Below are 17,539 nucleotides of genomic sequence, written 5' to 3'. Positions count from 1 at the left end.
AAAATAAATTGTGAGAAGATAGATTTTATAATATGATTTAAGAAAATAGAAAGAAAAATGGTGTCAGCGAACTTGTTTTCTTGCTACAAGTAAAAATTGCAAATTTCCCGATCAATTCAGTATTTATTTTTTAATGAAAGAGTTATCTCCCCTTAAAGGGCTTGTTTGAAATAAAATTGATACAAAGATGTTTGGTATTTGTTAAAATATTTTGAATTATGTAATAGATCAGCAAGTTTTCGTCATACTGATAAACAGTCTAACCAATAAAATTACACGTCTGTCTTCAAATTTGCAGATTTTGCATGGCAAATAACTAGTCAGAAAGATTGTGTACAATCCAAGATGACGGTACACCATGCATCTATTTTAAAATTGATAAATCAACAAATCGAATTACAGTTAAATCCTCTGTGCTTCTTGATCAAAGACAAATTATTTAATTTTCTGCATGTTCTGAATGGCAACACATCATTATTGATATCCCCTTCATGCAAGGCTCTTTTCTCCTGCCCCGGTTTTGATTATACTTTGAGAAAAGTCTTGTCAAAGACACATTTTCTAAATGTTTAGCTTCAAAGGCACTGAACCCAACCATTTATGTAATACTAGAACACACTCGCAAAATAGGATTGTGGGTATGCTTTCAAAATCCTTCTGTTCGGATCCGTTCTGTCTTTTTTAATACAATAAACTTACTATAAACTATTTTTATTTTAACAAAACTAAATAGTGCTACTGAAGTGGGAGAAAACAGATATATAACTTAGTATTATATAGTGCAACATGGATATAGAATAACTGCTTGAATTCTTGATTTGTGGTTTTTACGTCATGCCGTCGAACAAATTGAACCTCGTTTGTATAGTAGTATATTTTTTAGTTTACAAAGATAACTTCTACATATACAGGTCAAAATGTCACTTGTGAGTTTCCATGTGAGTTTATAGGTCGAACATTGAATATTTGGGATAAGACGTTCATGGTGGTAGGACAATGGAAGTTTACGAATGATGGTGTAACAAGTTCTTATACCGTGACCTCTGGTTCAAGCTCAACAGATGTCCTAACCTGTTATCAACGTGTTGAACGATTCCTCATCCTCAGGTTTTATTTATAATTAAATGATTTCTTCACAAGTTTTTAAAGTGATTCCGTTCTGTATACAAACATGTTTTTGACCCAAACAAAATTACAAAAAGCATTTAATATCATCACCGATACGAATTTAAACATACTGACACATTTTTTTAAATTAAATTGGGTATGTTTGATTGTTATGACATCCCTCTATGTTTATTGAAAACAAAATTCGGAAAGAAAACGAACCAATTCAGATTTTGCTCAATATTTAAATGAACTATATCATTTAACAGAGCATACACAATATGGGAAACATAAAATACATTAATTACTTTAGGCAATGCAAAATATAGTTAAGATGAAATCATCACAATTTTTCTATCGACATCATATTCATTTTCTTTCTAGAATTGATATTTGTCTACGAGGGGAAATTAATTGGTTCCCACTATTGGACTGCTTTGTGTTGTAAACATATGAAGCAGAACTCATATTGAACCATTTTGATGAATGTTTTCATTTATATATCCTATTGAACATGATATTATCGATATTAATATCTTGATCTTGTCCTCAATATTAAATAAATGTATAAAGAAGATTTTAATCTGGCATTAATGACACATGATTTCATCTTTCCAATTGTCAAGTTATCATTTCTTCCCAGTAAAATACCATCTTCTCTATCATATGAAGCTAACATATATACGCTTATACATTGAACGTATGTTCGCACTACATGGACTTTATCTAAAGTGGTATAATTCTTATACAGAACCTAGCTATTCTAACAGAGTTCCATAGAGGAATGACTGAAACTGATACTACATGGCTTTAGTCATCATTACATTAGGTTAATTGATTCGAAATATCTTTTTCTCAACTCAAAAGTGACATATATTTCCGGTACTATATACCAGTGTAGTCGTCAGATTTGTAATTTTACCGAATGTGTCTAATTTCCCATTGTGACATTTTGACTAAGTGTGAATTTGCATAGTGGTTGTTGAATACTCAACATGATGTGCTTATCAAGAGATGACACTTGCGTTTCGACATAAATTATCATTGATATGACTATGATTATAACATGTATAAACCAACTGTTGATAAAACTTTAAATTTTTCGAATTTGACAAAATCCTTCGGGATGGTGGGTCGACAACGCTCATAAACTGTTTACTTTGATTAGCTTTTTTTTCAATTTTTTTGTCGTTTGTGTACAAAACATGCATTTTCATACAATATGGTAATCTTGATATCGAAAGCGAGTTTGATACTCCTATCGGTAACTCAGGTAATGTCCCTTTTTGGGTTCATGCGATTCCCTCACTTTTGATTGATATCTGGATATGTCTCTTCCTAATAGATTTACGATATTCGAACATCTGTTAACTGCTTGGACAGTCGTTGTTTGTGTGTTAAATTCTGGGTCAGCCGTTTTTTGTGTGTTAAATTCTGGGTCAGCCTCACAATGGGTTTAATAACAGATTAATGAATAATCCGAAATCGAGTTATTTTAAATAAAGAATCACTACAAAGACATATAATCATGATAAAAGTCCTTATCAACATGTAATGCCCCCATGTCAATACACAACTCACAAGATTCAACCACTTGGTTACTACGTGAAAATTACAACTTAATTTCTTTTTTAATTTTGATACAAACATACATTTCGTGAAACTGACAACCGCGAAAAGAAACCGCTATACGGTATACTGATTCGATGCAGTAGGATGGGGAGGTGTCAATGTTGAAAAATGTGTTTAGAATAAACAGAAAATTCAAAATTTATAACTGAGATTAAGTACACGATTTTAGTAGCAAAATAATATAATATAAAAAAGAAGATGTGGTATGATTGCCAATAAGACAACTATCCACAATAGACCAAAATGACACAGACATTAACAACTATAGGTCAATTTACGGCTTCAACAATGAGCAAAGCCCATACCGCATAGTCAGCTATAAAAGGCCCCGATATGATAAGGTAAACCAATTTAAACGAGAAAACTAAGACGGTTAGAGCCAGTTTCCTAATGCTTGAAGAGTTAAACTTTTGTTGGCTTGCTTTCAATGTTTGTTTCAATGTTTTATCAAACATTGTCATTAAGACATATGTACGTAGACAATATAAATGGACGGAGTTCAACCTATATACATTGTGCTTCAACTTGATTGGATTTTATTCATGAAGTTAGGAATCTTTATCCAAATGCCTGAGCAGACATTTTTATAAAGCTATCAAGCCCGACATAGTATCTCTCTACAAGCTAATGAACATTCGTTCTAATAGTTTTTTTTTATTGAAAATAATATTAACCTTATGTCATCTTTTTAATAACAGGAATTAAATTATGTTGATCGTTTAATCAATCAATTACGGCTGTGTAGTTGTAAAGAAGTTACAAAATGAAACTAAACAAAAACTACTTCACTGAAAAGATTAACAAAAATGTTATATCTTCGAGTCTGTCATATGTTTAGCTTTGTCTTAATTAGTATAACCACAATGATTATGAACAGACTAACACTAACTTACATTTTATTCTTTTCAAAAGATGAACTATCGACACCTGATGTATGTACCGTTTGTGATCCTCAGGGGGGATTCAAATCATTTCTAGCTTTAGGTAAATATATTCTCATGTTTTGCTTTCCCAAAAAAAGGATGTTGGCTGCTCTTTTTTTTCAAATAACAATATTTTTATTAAATTGTTAAAAAAAAAGGCAACAGTAGTATACAGAAATTCACCAATCGATCGAGAGAAAAACAAATCTGGGTTACAAACTAAATCTGAGGGGAAAACATAAAATATAAGATGAGAACTACAACACAACAGAAACACAACACTAATATGTAACGCACACAAAAATATGTGATAGATATTTAACAAATAAATACGGATAAGCGAACAAAGTATTCAATAGCACTATATGACTCAAGCCAGAGGATTTCGTATTTCTGACAAAAAATCAAAAATCAATCAGCTGTTTATCACTTTTGTTGACTCATTCAATATAATATCACCCTATATAACCCTACAAAAAAAATCAAAGTTACATCGGTTTATATTTAAAGCCGATAAATGATTCTTAGTTAAATATGTACTATATGGTTTTCTTTTATCCAATTTATGCAAATGATTTCAGAAAATGGAGCATCACGTAAGTATACATAGAAATATACAACAATTTAAAAATAATATATCATCTTTACAGCTGATTTCCCAATGCTTGCAAAGTAAAACTGTGTTTGGCTTGCTTGCTTTGTTTGTATAATTGTTAATCCAAGCTTTGTAAATAAGATTAACATCTTTAAACAATATATATAGGCATTGTTTAACCTGAATATATTATATTTGAATTTAATTGGTAGTTATCCTATGGATTGTACAATATAAAAACCTAGCAAGCAAGCTAACCAAAGTTTTGTTCTACATGCATTAGGAAATTAGCTGTAAGAAGTTTTATAAAACGACGTTGATACGTACTGCCACCTATAGTTTAGTTTATTATTGTTTTTATGAAAAATGAGAAAGATGTTTTTATAACACCGAAACGCTATGTTAGAATGAACTGTTAGCAAACTTTCCTTTACTGAATCTTTTTTTTAATCAAAGGTAATATCATGAAATTCATTTTGTGACGTAATATTCTCACACAAAGATGAAGAAACCAAACATTCAAGAGCATATGTGAATGCTCATATGATCGTATTGTGCTTTATCCTTACTTAAACAGACAGCAAAATTAACGTTTGAGTTAGTCATTCTATGACGTCATTAAGACCGACTGTTCTCGAGTATCGAGAAAAGCTTGTTATGTTTTTTTTTATATTGCAGTAACTACAGGTTTATCTCTTCCGTGTGGTACTGTGTCATACTGTTCAGATGAATATCAATGTGGCGCTAATGACACTCTACCAGAAGGGTGTCCACCAACTACCATAGCAACAACAACTGAGCCATCAACTGAGACAACGACTAAGTCAACAAATGCGACAACAACTGAGGCAACTACCAAGGCAACAACTAAACCTACAAAACGATGTCATAAAAGAAGACATCATCACTGAATACATCCCCATAATCCGCCATCTGTCGGACATATTGAGTTTAATAAATACAGTTCATAGAACTGAACATTCATCGTAAAATTCTTTAGTTTCTTGCCATTTAAGATTTTCTATTACATCTGAAAATTCTGTAGCATATCAATCGTCAACGGACGAATCCTTAGTGAACGCCACAGCTGTCTTATGTGGAACTCTGATATAACTTTATGTTGTTTTATTATTACTTAAGGATATTTTGTCTGAACTTAATATTGTTTTGACATTAAGTAATGATGTTTTAATATAACTCAATATGGAATAGTCATAACTTAATGATATTTCGATATTTCACGATATGGTTTTGTATTGACTTGATATAGTTTTGTCATAACTCAATATGGTTTTGTTATTATTCGATGTCGATTCACCATTATTGGATATGATTGTGTCATAAGTCAATGTGTTTTTAACATACATGTAACTTGATGTGTATGTGACTGATGTAGTTGTTTCATTACATGATGTGATTTGTTACGTAATGATGATTTGTCTATTCTTTATATGGTTTTAACATTACGTAATGATGTTTCAAAATTTGACGATTTTACACTACTTGATGTGTTTGTTTCATTTTTTGATGTGGTCTTGTCATTCTTTGATGTTGTTCTGTCAATCTTTGATGTGGTTATCTCATAACTTGATGAGGTAAAACCACGTGACCAATTCGGAAAAAAATCTGTTCTATTTTTAGATAGATTTCCATGTTTTATGTGCCTTGAATACGTGTTGTCATCCATCTAATTAGTAGGCGAGTGACTTTAACCATAAAAATAAATTTTTAATGCACCTACCTAACACACGGCTAAATTATATATCATTTGAAAGCTACACATCTGTACTATCTGTTTTGCCCGGTCGTAAAAAAATCGTACGGTGCAATTTCCGTCAAATCAAGATCAAAGGCCAAGGACGAATAAGTGCATATTTTCTAAGATTTCAGCCTGATTGCATACTATGACTTTTATATACTAAATTCACATATGCAAACAATTTAAACTTTTAGCAGAGAGATTAACAGTCATTATTCAAATGCATTTTTTAATATTTAAAGCGTGTTTTTGACAGATAGCACATGTTTCCTGAAATTCGAGTAAAAGTTAACAAAATGTGTGAAAACCCAAATGTTTCTTTCTAGTGCAAATGCTAATCAATTAGAACTAAGTAAAACCCTGTAATGACTATCAAAGAAGTTTTTGACATCATAAAATTTCCTAAAATTATGCTTACTTCTAATCAAACAGCAAATCATAACAACTCATACAGTTGCCCAAAATACCGCCATCTGCGAAAAAACAGCTTTTAAGCATTTCTTCCTATTTAAACATTGTATGTGGTCAATATAAGATTTAATAAACAAATTCTTAAAAGAATCTGAAAAATTTAGAGTAGAAAAAATATGTGCGCGAATCATCTTATTGCTTGAAATAAAGGGGGTGAAACTAAGAGATTGCAATCTGCATTGTAACTACCAGACTGAAATAAACATATTTCGACTTTTCTAATTGTTTGATTTGTAGCTTCATTATAAATAATATTGATGTAATGAAAAGACCTTTTATTTATTTAATGTGAATAGAAAATTTAGACCAAAATAAATAGAAAATAAATTGATGAAAATTGAAATTTCAAAGAATTTCAAAAACTAGTAAACACATTATAAAACTTGACTACTTAATTGCTTAAATTGCGTTGTTCATTGTTTACATGCATTAATTCGTCAAAAAGGATAATTTTGAAGAAAAAATATCCATTAATACGCAACGATTCTAGTTACAACTAGACTTCCTGAATAGCTTGAATGACTAGTTCATTTTTCATACGAGGATGACTTCATGCAAGAGTTTCTGATGACGACTGAAAAGAAGCTATCATTATCTTGAAACTTCACGTTCCATTATTAAATGATGTCATCTCACTGAATATCGCAAAATTTGTGACAATGTTGTATTTTCAATAATAATAATAAAAATAAAAGACTCAAAAGATACAGTTTACTCTATCACGTATCTTAAAATCGATGATGAGGGTTGGTTGAGAACAAGTTTTACGACAAAAGAGATGAGCATAAAACAACCCATAAAAACACCCCTTACTACCAAATTATAAACTTTTCATTTCTATGTAACAACATTATAGCAACGCCTGCATATCTATACTACTAAAGGAGAGACCGATATGAGCCTCAACTCCTCTGAAATAAAGGAAACTATAGTATACCGCTATTTAATAGTCATCAATCGATTTACTAGTAACTGAAATAAATCTGGGTCACAAAGCAAAAACTAGTAAAACGCATCAACTATAAGAGGAACACAACGATATAACAGAAACACAGAACTGCTACAAAAACAAACGCCAACATATAAAGAAACAGATTATTCGATACCAACTGCCATATGCCTGACTTGGTACAGGACATTTGAAGAAAAATGGTGGTTTAAACATGTTTTAAACCAGAGTTCAAATGCAAAGTTGAAATCATCCCTTTGAAAATTTCATGGACGCCACTACGGGTTGGTTGCAATTATGAGATATCTGTTTCGCCAGATGACGACTGATAAGTTCCATCGACGTAACCAAATTGCCGTCTTTTCTGCCGTGAATGTCACCAACCGAATAAGGCTTGGCACCGAGTTAGGAAATACATGAGCCACAAGACGGGTAAAAGAGAGTCGTGGTGTAGTGGTTAGTGCATCGGACTACTAACACAAAGGTTCCTTGTTCGTTTCCGTTCCGTGATGAAAATTTCAGGGACTGAATTTTCGGCTCTTCCTTGACACCATTTGTGAGTATGGTCTTGAGGAAACGATGAAAGTCCGTCGGAAGGGGACGATAAATGGCTGACCCGTGTTAAGAGAGAGCCATATATCTTGCACGTTAAACACACCTTTGTAGATTTCGAAAAAGAGCAGCCTAATGCCGCTACAAGGCAGCACTCGCACCCGCAAAGTGGAAAGCGATTAATTAAGTTGCAAATCTTGTTTCCCAATCCACTATAAATAAATATGTTTAAACTAAGACGGGTGTCACTTGTGGAACATGATCTGCCTACCCTTCGGGAGCCCCTGAGTTCACTCAAAAAATGTTTTGGAGGTTTGTGTTACTCAATCTGTAGTTTTATATGTTGTGTTTTGTATACTGTTGCTTGTCTTGTTCGTTTTTTGCCTGGCTTTGTCAGTTCGTTTTTAATTATGAGTTTGATGTCCCTTTGATATATTTCGTCACTATTCAAGTAGTAAAAGGTTTTAAAATTGTAGATCAGTGTAGCTAAATGTATCATGATAACGATTTGGTTCTATATATACATCATCGAGAGCAAATTAAGATATTTTCGCGGATATTTGTCTTATTGCGTTAATCTTCTTCACTTTACTTTGAGGTGATTTTTTGGCTGATTTTCATTACTGCAAGTTAATGTGTTTAAAGTAAAATAATACCAAAGGGACAATCAACATATCAAACCATGAATCAAATAAAGTTAATTAAAACCATGAACAAAATAAGATTAAAGTCCAAGAGATGAACAACAGTCCAAAAAACACAGCATACCATGAAAACGAACACTCCTAAAACAGCGAATGATCTTATGAGGTCAGGAAGGGTATTTAACTTTTTCATTTTGTTATTTCACACTGCTTATAGTGTTTTACATACACAATGATATGCATTTGTATTTTTAAAGCTTATGTAGAAAATACTCAAAGCATATTTTATTCAAATAATTAAAGCGATTAAACTTCTAAACACATTTAATATGACTTACTATACCACGATTTAAAACTAAATAAGAAGCAGCCGCATTTTATTTAGTTCGTTTACATCCCGCTTTAGACAACCAAGTGTTTCTAAACAAGGTTACTTATTTCAATGTTGCCTACGATTTAGTCGCAAAGTAATGTTTGCATTTAAACAAGATTACAAAAAGTAAAACAGCTTGACTTCGTAAAAAAAATATTTTAACCTCAATTACCTCGCATATCTTCTTTTCTTACTTTAAATACCCCTTCTTTTATTATGGAAAATCATTCTCCTCCCTGATATTTACAATTAGCGATGTGCTATTTTTAACATAGATTAACAAAATGATCGCTATTTGCAGATGGCAGATTTTTGGGCAACTGCAAACACTTCAATAGAAGGCTGTTCCATGAACAATAATTAATAATTGCATCTTAGAATTACAAAACAAATATTCCTTGACCTAAAACATATACATTATCTATTTTTTTAGCATTCAAATATCGATTCCCCAAGATATATTTTGCTTTTTGAATAATTTTTCATTTTTTTTAGGATTTGTGATAAATTTAAATTTTCGGGAAATTTTGCGCATCGAATCTCTTATTTTCTGTTTGATTTGGAAATTATGTATCATGCTCCATAAAGTAGAAAATGGCGTTTTATTTAGTAATCGCAAAAATTGGAATTTTTTTTTCATGACCTTTGACCTTGATTTAACACAAATTGCACCGTACGATTTTTTTACGACCGGGCAAAACAGAAAGTACAGATTAACAGCTTATCTATTATTTTAGCATTCAAACATCGATTCCCCAAGATATATTTTGCTTTTTGAATAATTTTTCATTTTTTTTAGGATTTGTGATAAATTTAAATTTTCGGGAAATTTTGCGCAGCGAATCTCTTATTTTCTGTTTGATTTGGAAATTATGTATCATGCTCCATAAAGTAGAAAATGGCGTTTTATTTAGTAATCGCAAAAATTGGAATTTTTTTTCATGACCTTTGACCTTGATTTAACACAAATTGCACCGTACGATTTTTTTACGACCGGGCAAAACAGAAAGTACAGATTAACAGCTTTCGAATGATATATAATACAGCCGTGTGTTTGGTGGGTGCATTAAAGTCGTTAACTAAGCGTCTTTTTGAAATAAGTCACTCGCCTATAGTGTTCAAATTAAAGTTCGGGTTACTGTTTGATTTAAACTTAGTTTAGTTAGTTTTCGAATTCAGGTCATGCTTACAATTAAAGATCTAGTTAGCATTGAGTTTCGAGTTGGACTACGAGTTTGAGTCACATTTAAAGGCAGAGTTCTTGTTCCAACTTTAAATTTGAGTCACTTCTTGAGTAAGATTCGAATTTAAGTCTCATTTAGATTAATTAAGATTTCGAGTTGAAATTCGAGCTATTTTATATGTCCTTTTGAGTTCGTAATTACATTTTCTATCGCGGAACAACTATCATTAAAACCACATCATGTAATGAAACAACTACTATACGTTAAGTCACATACACATAAAGTTATGTTAAAACCACATTGACTAATGACACAACCATTCTAAATAATTGAGAACCACATCGAGAAATGACAAAACCATATTGAGTAATGACAAAACTAAATCAAGTCATTACGAAACCATATAATGTAATATCGAAATATCATTTTAAGTAATGACTATTCCATATTGAGTTATATTAAAACATCATTACGTCAGGTCAAAACCATATTAATATATAAAATAGAAGATGTGGTATGATTGCCAATGAGACAACTGTCAACAAGAAACCAAAATGACACAGACATTAACAACTATAGGTCACCGTACGGCCTTCAACAATGAACAAAGCCCATACCGCATAGTCAGCTAAGTAAGTTAGTAAAGACAAAATATCATTTAGTAATAATAAAACAACATCAAGTAATATCAGAGTATCACATAAGACAGCTGTGGCGTTCCATAAGGCCTTCTTTGTCTATTTTGTATATAACAAAGAAGAAGTAGTGTGATTGTCAATGAGACAACTCTTTACACGAAACCACATGACAAAGAAATTAACAGCTATAGTTCACCGTTTGGCCTTCAACGGTTATCATCGTGTAATAAAATTGAGAATGGAAATGGGGAATGTGTCAAAGAGACAACAACCCGACCAAATAAAAAACAACAGCAGAGGGTCACCAACAGGTCTTCAATGTAGCGAGAAATTCCCGCACCCGGAGGCGTTTTTCAGCTGGCCCCTAAACAAATATATACTAGTCCAGTGATAATGAACGCCATACTAATTTCCAAATTGTACACAAGAAACTAAAATTAAAATAATACAAGACTAACAAAGGCCAGAGGCTCCTGACTTGGGACAGGCGCAAAAATGAGGCGGGGTTAAACATGTTTGTGAGATCTCAACCCTCCCTCTATACCTCTAACTAATGTAGAAAAGTAAACGCATAACAATGCGCACATTAAAATGCAGTTCAAGAGAAGTCCGAGTCTGATGTCAGAAGATGTAACCAAAGAAAATAAACAAAATGACAATAATACATAAATAACAACAGACTACTAGCAGTTAACTGACATGCCAGCTCCAGACTTCAATTAAACTAACTAAAAGATTATGATTTCATCATATGAACATCAGGCACAATCCTTCCCGTTAAGGGTTTAGTATCATACCATCATAACATATATGAAAAGAACATAACCCGTGAGCATGTTGGCTTGATTATCATTAGTATTGATCGATTAATAACGACACGAGTAACATAACGATTTTCTCATGGATGTTTTTTATTAATGTTTAATCTCTCGTGAACAACTAGATTTAATTCCGTTTTGTTGAATTTTAGTCTGAATGTTCTGTGTGCTTTTATTTTTTGTGTGTTTGAGTTCGTCTTTCTACGGCTTCTAATGAGCGTATATTACATATGGTGTAGCATTCATCTGTTTTCCTCAGATATTACGAGTACGTGTTTAAAATGTTATTTTATTTATTCGATGAATTGTTTCTATTTTTAAGTATATTGACGTTATGTTTATTTTTATATGTATAATGAAGGTCAATATAAAACAAAATAAACAAATTTAGATTTATGACGTCATGACGTCACACCTAACAACCATAACGGAAGCGCCGCAGCTGACGATAATTTGCACACTAATAACCTGAAGGATACACCAAGAATTGTATTATAAATGCAGACGCTAAGAATACGAGATACGTAACGCACCAAAGAAAGCTAAGAAGTTATTAAAAACATTTTGATATTTACAATGACATGACTGTAAAATATTTTGGCAAAATACAATTAAAAAAAACACGGAAGAACATTGTACGCCATTTTCTTTTTCACTATTTACATATCATGCATGTGTAATATAAAAATTAAGGACTTTCACTCAGTCAATATGTTATATATGGACCTGTTAGATAAAAATGAAATTTAGACTGTTCTCGGACAATATACTCTGAAGAGGTCAATATATAACGTTAGTATATATATATATATATATATATATATATCACAAATGCTTCAAATGCTGTATATCCCTTGTAAGACTTATGGCAGTTGGGGATGCCGTATAGATATATTATTACTATTGGTCAATATGCTAAAAACAGTGTATCTAAAAAAACACAGCTTGAAAACAAATCTTTGACTAAAAAAAACTGCACTCATTCCCACAACAAATACACCGAGGTGAAATAATCCAAATATTGGACTTTACCTATTATTTGTCCTTATCGATTGACAGATATTGTAATAGACTGTAAACAGTCGGTATTCCAATAGGTACTAATTGTGTACTACTACTGGTCAATTTGTTTTAGTACTCATATTAAGTTCAACTCATAAAAGACCGGTTAAGGAGAGAAAGACACGATAAGTACTTTAAGATATATTTGATGATATTCTCTTCCTTTATATTATATTGAGATGAATGTATACTACTTCAAGTAAATGGTTGCTTCAAATGACTTGACACTAGAACAGTGGTGTTCTCAATTTTCTACAAACAAATTAATGAGGAAAAAACAAACTGAAATCGACACTACACAGGTTTAAAGACTAGCATGTCACCAAAATCAATAAATGACAATCGATAATTCGACTGCATACCGAGTGTCTCTATAAAAATAAGTTTTTAAAACGAACGACTTCAAATTTATAATAGTAAAACTTGTTTAAGATAAAGAAAAGCTTATTTTTTTATTGAAGATCAATATAATACTATGCTGCAATGAACACGTGGTAGAGGTACCTATACCCATTCCACAAATAGGGTTTGTTTAGTTTGAGTTCAGATAACCTGTGTATCTAGAAAAGTTGTAAAGCCTCGTATAAATAAGTTACATAAGGTAAAATAAACGTTTTGATTCAGACAATAAAATGATAAAATGCTAATTGCGTGCATTTCGTCTGTTGATACAAAAAAGTAATACCCAGAAAACAACAGAAGGATATCAGTAGAACAATACAGGGATATCAGTAGAACAATACAGTGATATCAGTAGAACAATTCAGGTATATCAGTAGAACAGAACAGATATATCATTACAGGAAAGTCAGCAAACTATTGCATCGATATAAGTAGACCAATAGATAAATAACAGTAGAACAATGGACAGATATCAGCAGAACAATTCAGGGATATCATAAGAACAATAGAGGATATCAATAGAGTAATGGAGAGATATCAGTAGAACAATAGAAGGATATCAGTAGCGAAATGGAGGGTTATCAGTAGAACAATAAATGGATATCAGATGAGAAATATATAGGCATTTCAGTAGAGCTATAGAGGGATATCAATAGTACAATTAAAGGTAATCAGTGACACAATAGAATTCAGTAGAGTAATAGCGGGGTTTAATAGAGCAATGGAGGAATATCAGTAGAGCAATAGGGGGTATCAATAAGAAAATAGGGAAATAAAAGGCTATCAGTAGAACAGTATAGGATTTTAATACGGCAATAGAGGAATATCAGTAGAGTGATGGAAGTATGTCAGTAGAACAATACAGCAATATCAGCAGATAAATACCGATACATGCATATCAGAAGAAAAATAGAGGTATTTCAGCAGAGTAATCGAGGTATATAAGCAGAACAATTCAGGGACGTCATTGAACAATAAAAGGCTATCAGTAGAACTATAAATTCAAATAGAGCAATAGAGGAATATCAGTAAGGTATCAGCAGAGCAATAGTCTATTATAACTAGAACAATCAAGGAATATTGTTATCAAACTTTTTTCTATCATGAAAGATACGGAAATAAAAATTGCTAAAAGGTGTACAGCATATATCTGTATTCCAAATACTAACCTAGTTTTGTTTTATTACCTCCCATGGTTAGTATAAACCAGGAAAGAAATGTTTGATATCTATATCAACTGCTATTCTGATATCAAGAATATGATAATTTTCATTATATTGTTTTATATGGATGCGGGTCTACAATGGAAAGATGGTTTTTAGTTGACATCGAACATACGTATGAAACACACAAAAACAAGTTATATAAAATACATGTATATAATAGAGCCAGTGACGGTAATTTTTACCATTAACTAAAAAAAATTCAAAGCGACGCAAGTATTTTTCATAAAATTCGTCAAAGGTTAAATAAAATCATACTCCGATCTACTTACACTCTACAACATTTTTATGTTAGGTAGATGACCTTAAAGTAATTCAACAACCTGCACGAGTGTGTGATTATTCGTTGTGACAGGTACAAAATGTAATTTAATCATAAATGAATATGTATTATAAAGAAGATGTGGTATGATTGCCAATGAGACAACTGTCCAGATGAGACCAAAATTACACAGAAATTAACAACTATAGGTCACCGTACGACCTTCAACAATGAGCAAAGTCCATACCGCATAGTCATTTATAAAAGGCACCGAAATGACAATGTAAAACAATTCAAACGAGAAAACTAACGGCCTTACTTATATAAAGAAATGAACGAAAAAAAAAATAAGTAACACATAAACCAACGACAACCACTGAATTATTGATTTGACCAGATACGAGTATAATAATAAAACAATGTACACGATCACACTTAGAAACGTTTACCATAATTTCATGATAAACACCCACGTCAGGTAAGTATAAGAAATAGAAATATTGAACTGATATCAAACATTGTTTCGCTTTAAATTTGTTAAAATTATAAAAAAAAAAATGAATTTTGTCTGTTTTTTGTATACTGAGTGCAGACAATCTAATGTAAGAATTTTGTATAAATTATATCCTCAGACTAATACAAATAACGTTAAGATATTTTCGTTATTGTCTATTGTCTTTTGAGTTATTGTAAATAACAAAGATAGTTGATTTTTGATTTTTGATACTCATTTTCTCTATGCTGTTAATATCTTCCAGAATCTCAACTAAGACGTACTGAAACAATACCTCTTTCAGATAAAACATAAAGACACTTAAAAACTCTACTTTCATGCAAACAGTACCGTTTAATTAATGTAAAGATTTTTAACAAAATAAGCAACTGTATTTGTAAAAAAGTAACGATTTTAAATTGAAATGCAGCTTTTTGAAGCTAAACACCTGATTGGTGTTTATTGTTGAGAATTATTAAGTATATAGTATGCTAACGAAATACTGAAAATAAATGAAAATACATATAAAAAATTTAACTGTTTACAAAACTAATTTTTTGAAAAGCTTAGGCTTTTCTACCTCAGGAATAGATAACCGTAGCTGTATTTGGCAAAGCTTTTTGGGATTTTTGACCCTCATTGACACAACAAAGCGTATCTCAATCCTGGATAGAAATGATCAGAATTCGTTCAATAACGTTGCGAACATGCTGAACCAGGCGTAGCCGGATGAAAATAGTAAAAAGTCTTCCGCTGAGTCATCTATCCAATCATCTATCCAATCATCCAGCCAAATGTTCCGACGGTCATTGCGGTGCGGCTCGTTAGCGTTTAGCGTTTACATCTACCAGTGCTGAAAAAAAGAAAATGTCACTAGTTTGCACTGTGGATTATTCTTTTTAATCCTTTTCATTTCAATTTAAAAGACTAGGAATAAACATCTTATATACATATGTCTGAAACAGTCCATGGCATGAATTGTATATTCGTTTAGTACATTTTGTTAACCAAATGCATCTGATTCATTTCAATCGAATCTATGTAAATGTATCCCGCTAAAACACTGAAATATTTTAAATTACAGAAAAGAAAAAAAAATAGTGACAGTATTCTACAAAACAAAAGAAAACCAAAGCGCAGGTAGTATAAATTCTCGCCCTGTTTCGATCCAATCTGTATGTAATTACACATATATTAACCAAAGATTAAAATACTATATATTTATCACTGAATATCTGGCAAATAACAAACAATAACTTCATAATAATGGTTCGAATTCCACCTTTGTTTGAATGTGTTTATCTTTATGAGTATGACTCTTTACCTGATTATAATCGACTCTAGTATATCCTGACACTTTGCCTATGAAGCTACGCTTTTGAAAAATTGTTTAAGATGTTATTTTTAAAGATTTTACTTTTATCTTTATCTTGCATATATTTGCATCTCGAAATCAAACACACGTTCATAACTGAAATGCATAGTTTAACTTAGTTATACAGGCCTTTTATGTACGTCACACAATGAAATAAATCCTTTTTACTCGAGAATTTAAGTGGTGATGAAGCATATAGTCAAGATACATGAAGCAGAAGGTACAAGAACATTATGGGAAAACATTTTAAATAACAGAGGTCAATGGAAAAGAAAATGTAGTAACATTCCGACAAACTGCGTCTACTATAATACACATTTTTTTTTAAAGAATCTACGCTAAACAAAATCAGACGAAGACAGCAGGCTTTTCTTATTAAAAACAGCAGCAGCAATTATTAAAACCGATATTAGATTTGTACCAGTGGACAAGAATTTTATTCAAGCAACAACGAGATTTTGTCACATGAAGAACATATTTCCGAAAGTTTGGCAGTATTTTTGAGGTTTTATTTTCGGAAAAGGACTCCTAATTGCAAATCAGTTCGATAGAATAGACTATCATGCAAGCAACAAGACCCATACTTGTAAAAGAGGGACGAAAGATACCAGAGGGACAGTCAAACTCAGAAATCGAAAATAAACTGGCAAAACCTGGCTAAAAATGAAAGAAACAAACAGACAAACAATAGAACACATGACACAACATAGAAAACCAAAGAATATGCAACACGAACCCCACCAAAAACTAGGGGTGATCTCAGGTGCTTGTAATTGAACCATTGCAGCTTCGACTTGCCATTCAAATGCATCATATGTTTGGCTGGAGATTTTTTGTTGATACATTAAGCAAAAGGGGTTTTTGTTCGTCGTATTCAGAGGTTCAGAAATTCGATAAAAAATGCTATTATCTCGAAACAAGAAAAAAAAAACAATCATGAATCACATTGTCTACAATACGTAGAGGTCAACGTCGATCACAACCGTTGTACTGTCGACGGAAACAATACCTTTCATGGCATTTGGAATAATTTCATGTATTACACCAGGCATTGAAAAAGCACCTATTTACATTCTT

General features: G+C 31.8%; 2 long non-coding RNA genes across 2 annotated transcripts in view; both read left to right on the top strand.

Annotated features, from left to right (window-relative positions):
• The first annotated feature begins 915 nt into the window (after positions 1-915).
• LOC139490416 (uncharacterized) overlaps positions 916-17,539 on the top strand; it is a 36,894-nt gene continuing 20,270 nt past the window's right edge. Inside the window, exon 1 of the long non-coding RNA XR_011656319.1 lies at positions 916-1,107. This is a non-coding gene — a long non-coding RNA (uncharacterized lncRNA). The remainder of the gene's footprint in view (positions 1,108-17,539) is intronic.
• On the top strand, positions 3,650-5,249 carry LOC139490415 (uncharacterized). Its single transcript, XR_011656318.1, has 3 exons — positions 3,650-3,723; positions 4,244-4,258; positions 4,936-5,249. It is a non-coding gene; the product is annotated as an uncharacterized lncRNA (long non-coding RNA).

This window comes from Mytilus edulis, chromosome 9 (assembly GCF_963676685.1).
Source record: "Mytilus edulis chromosome 9, xbMytEdul2.2, whole genome shotgun sequence".
Lineage (NCBI taxonomy): Eukaryota > Metazoa > Mollusca > Bivalvia > Mytilida > Mytilidae > Mytilus > Mytilus edulis.
This window is presented reverse-complemented; position numbering and strand designations above follow the sequence as displayed.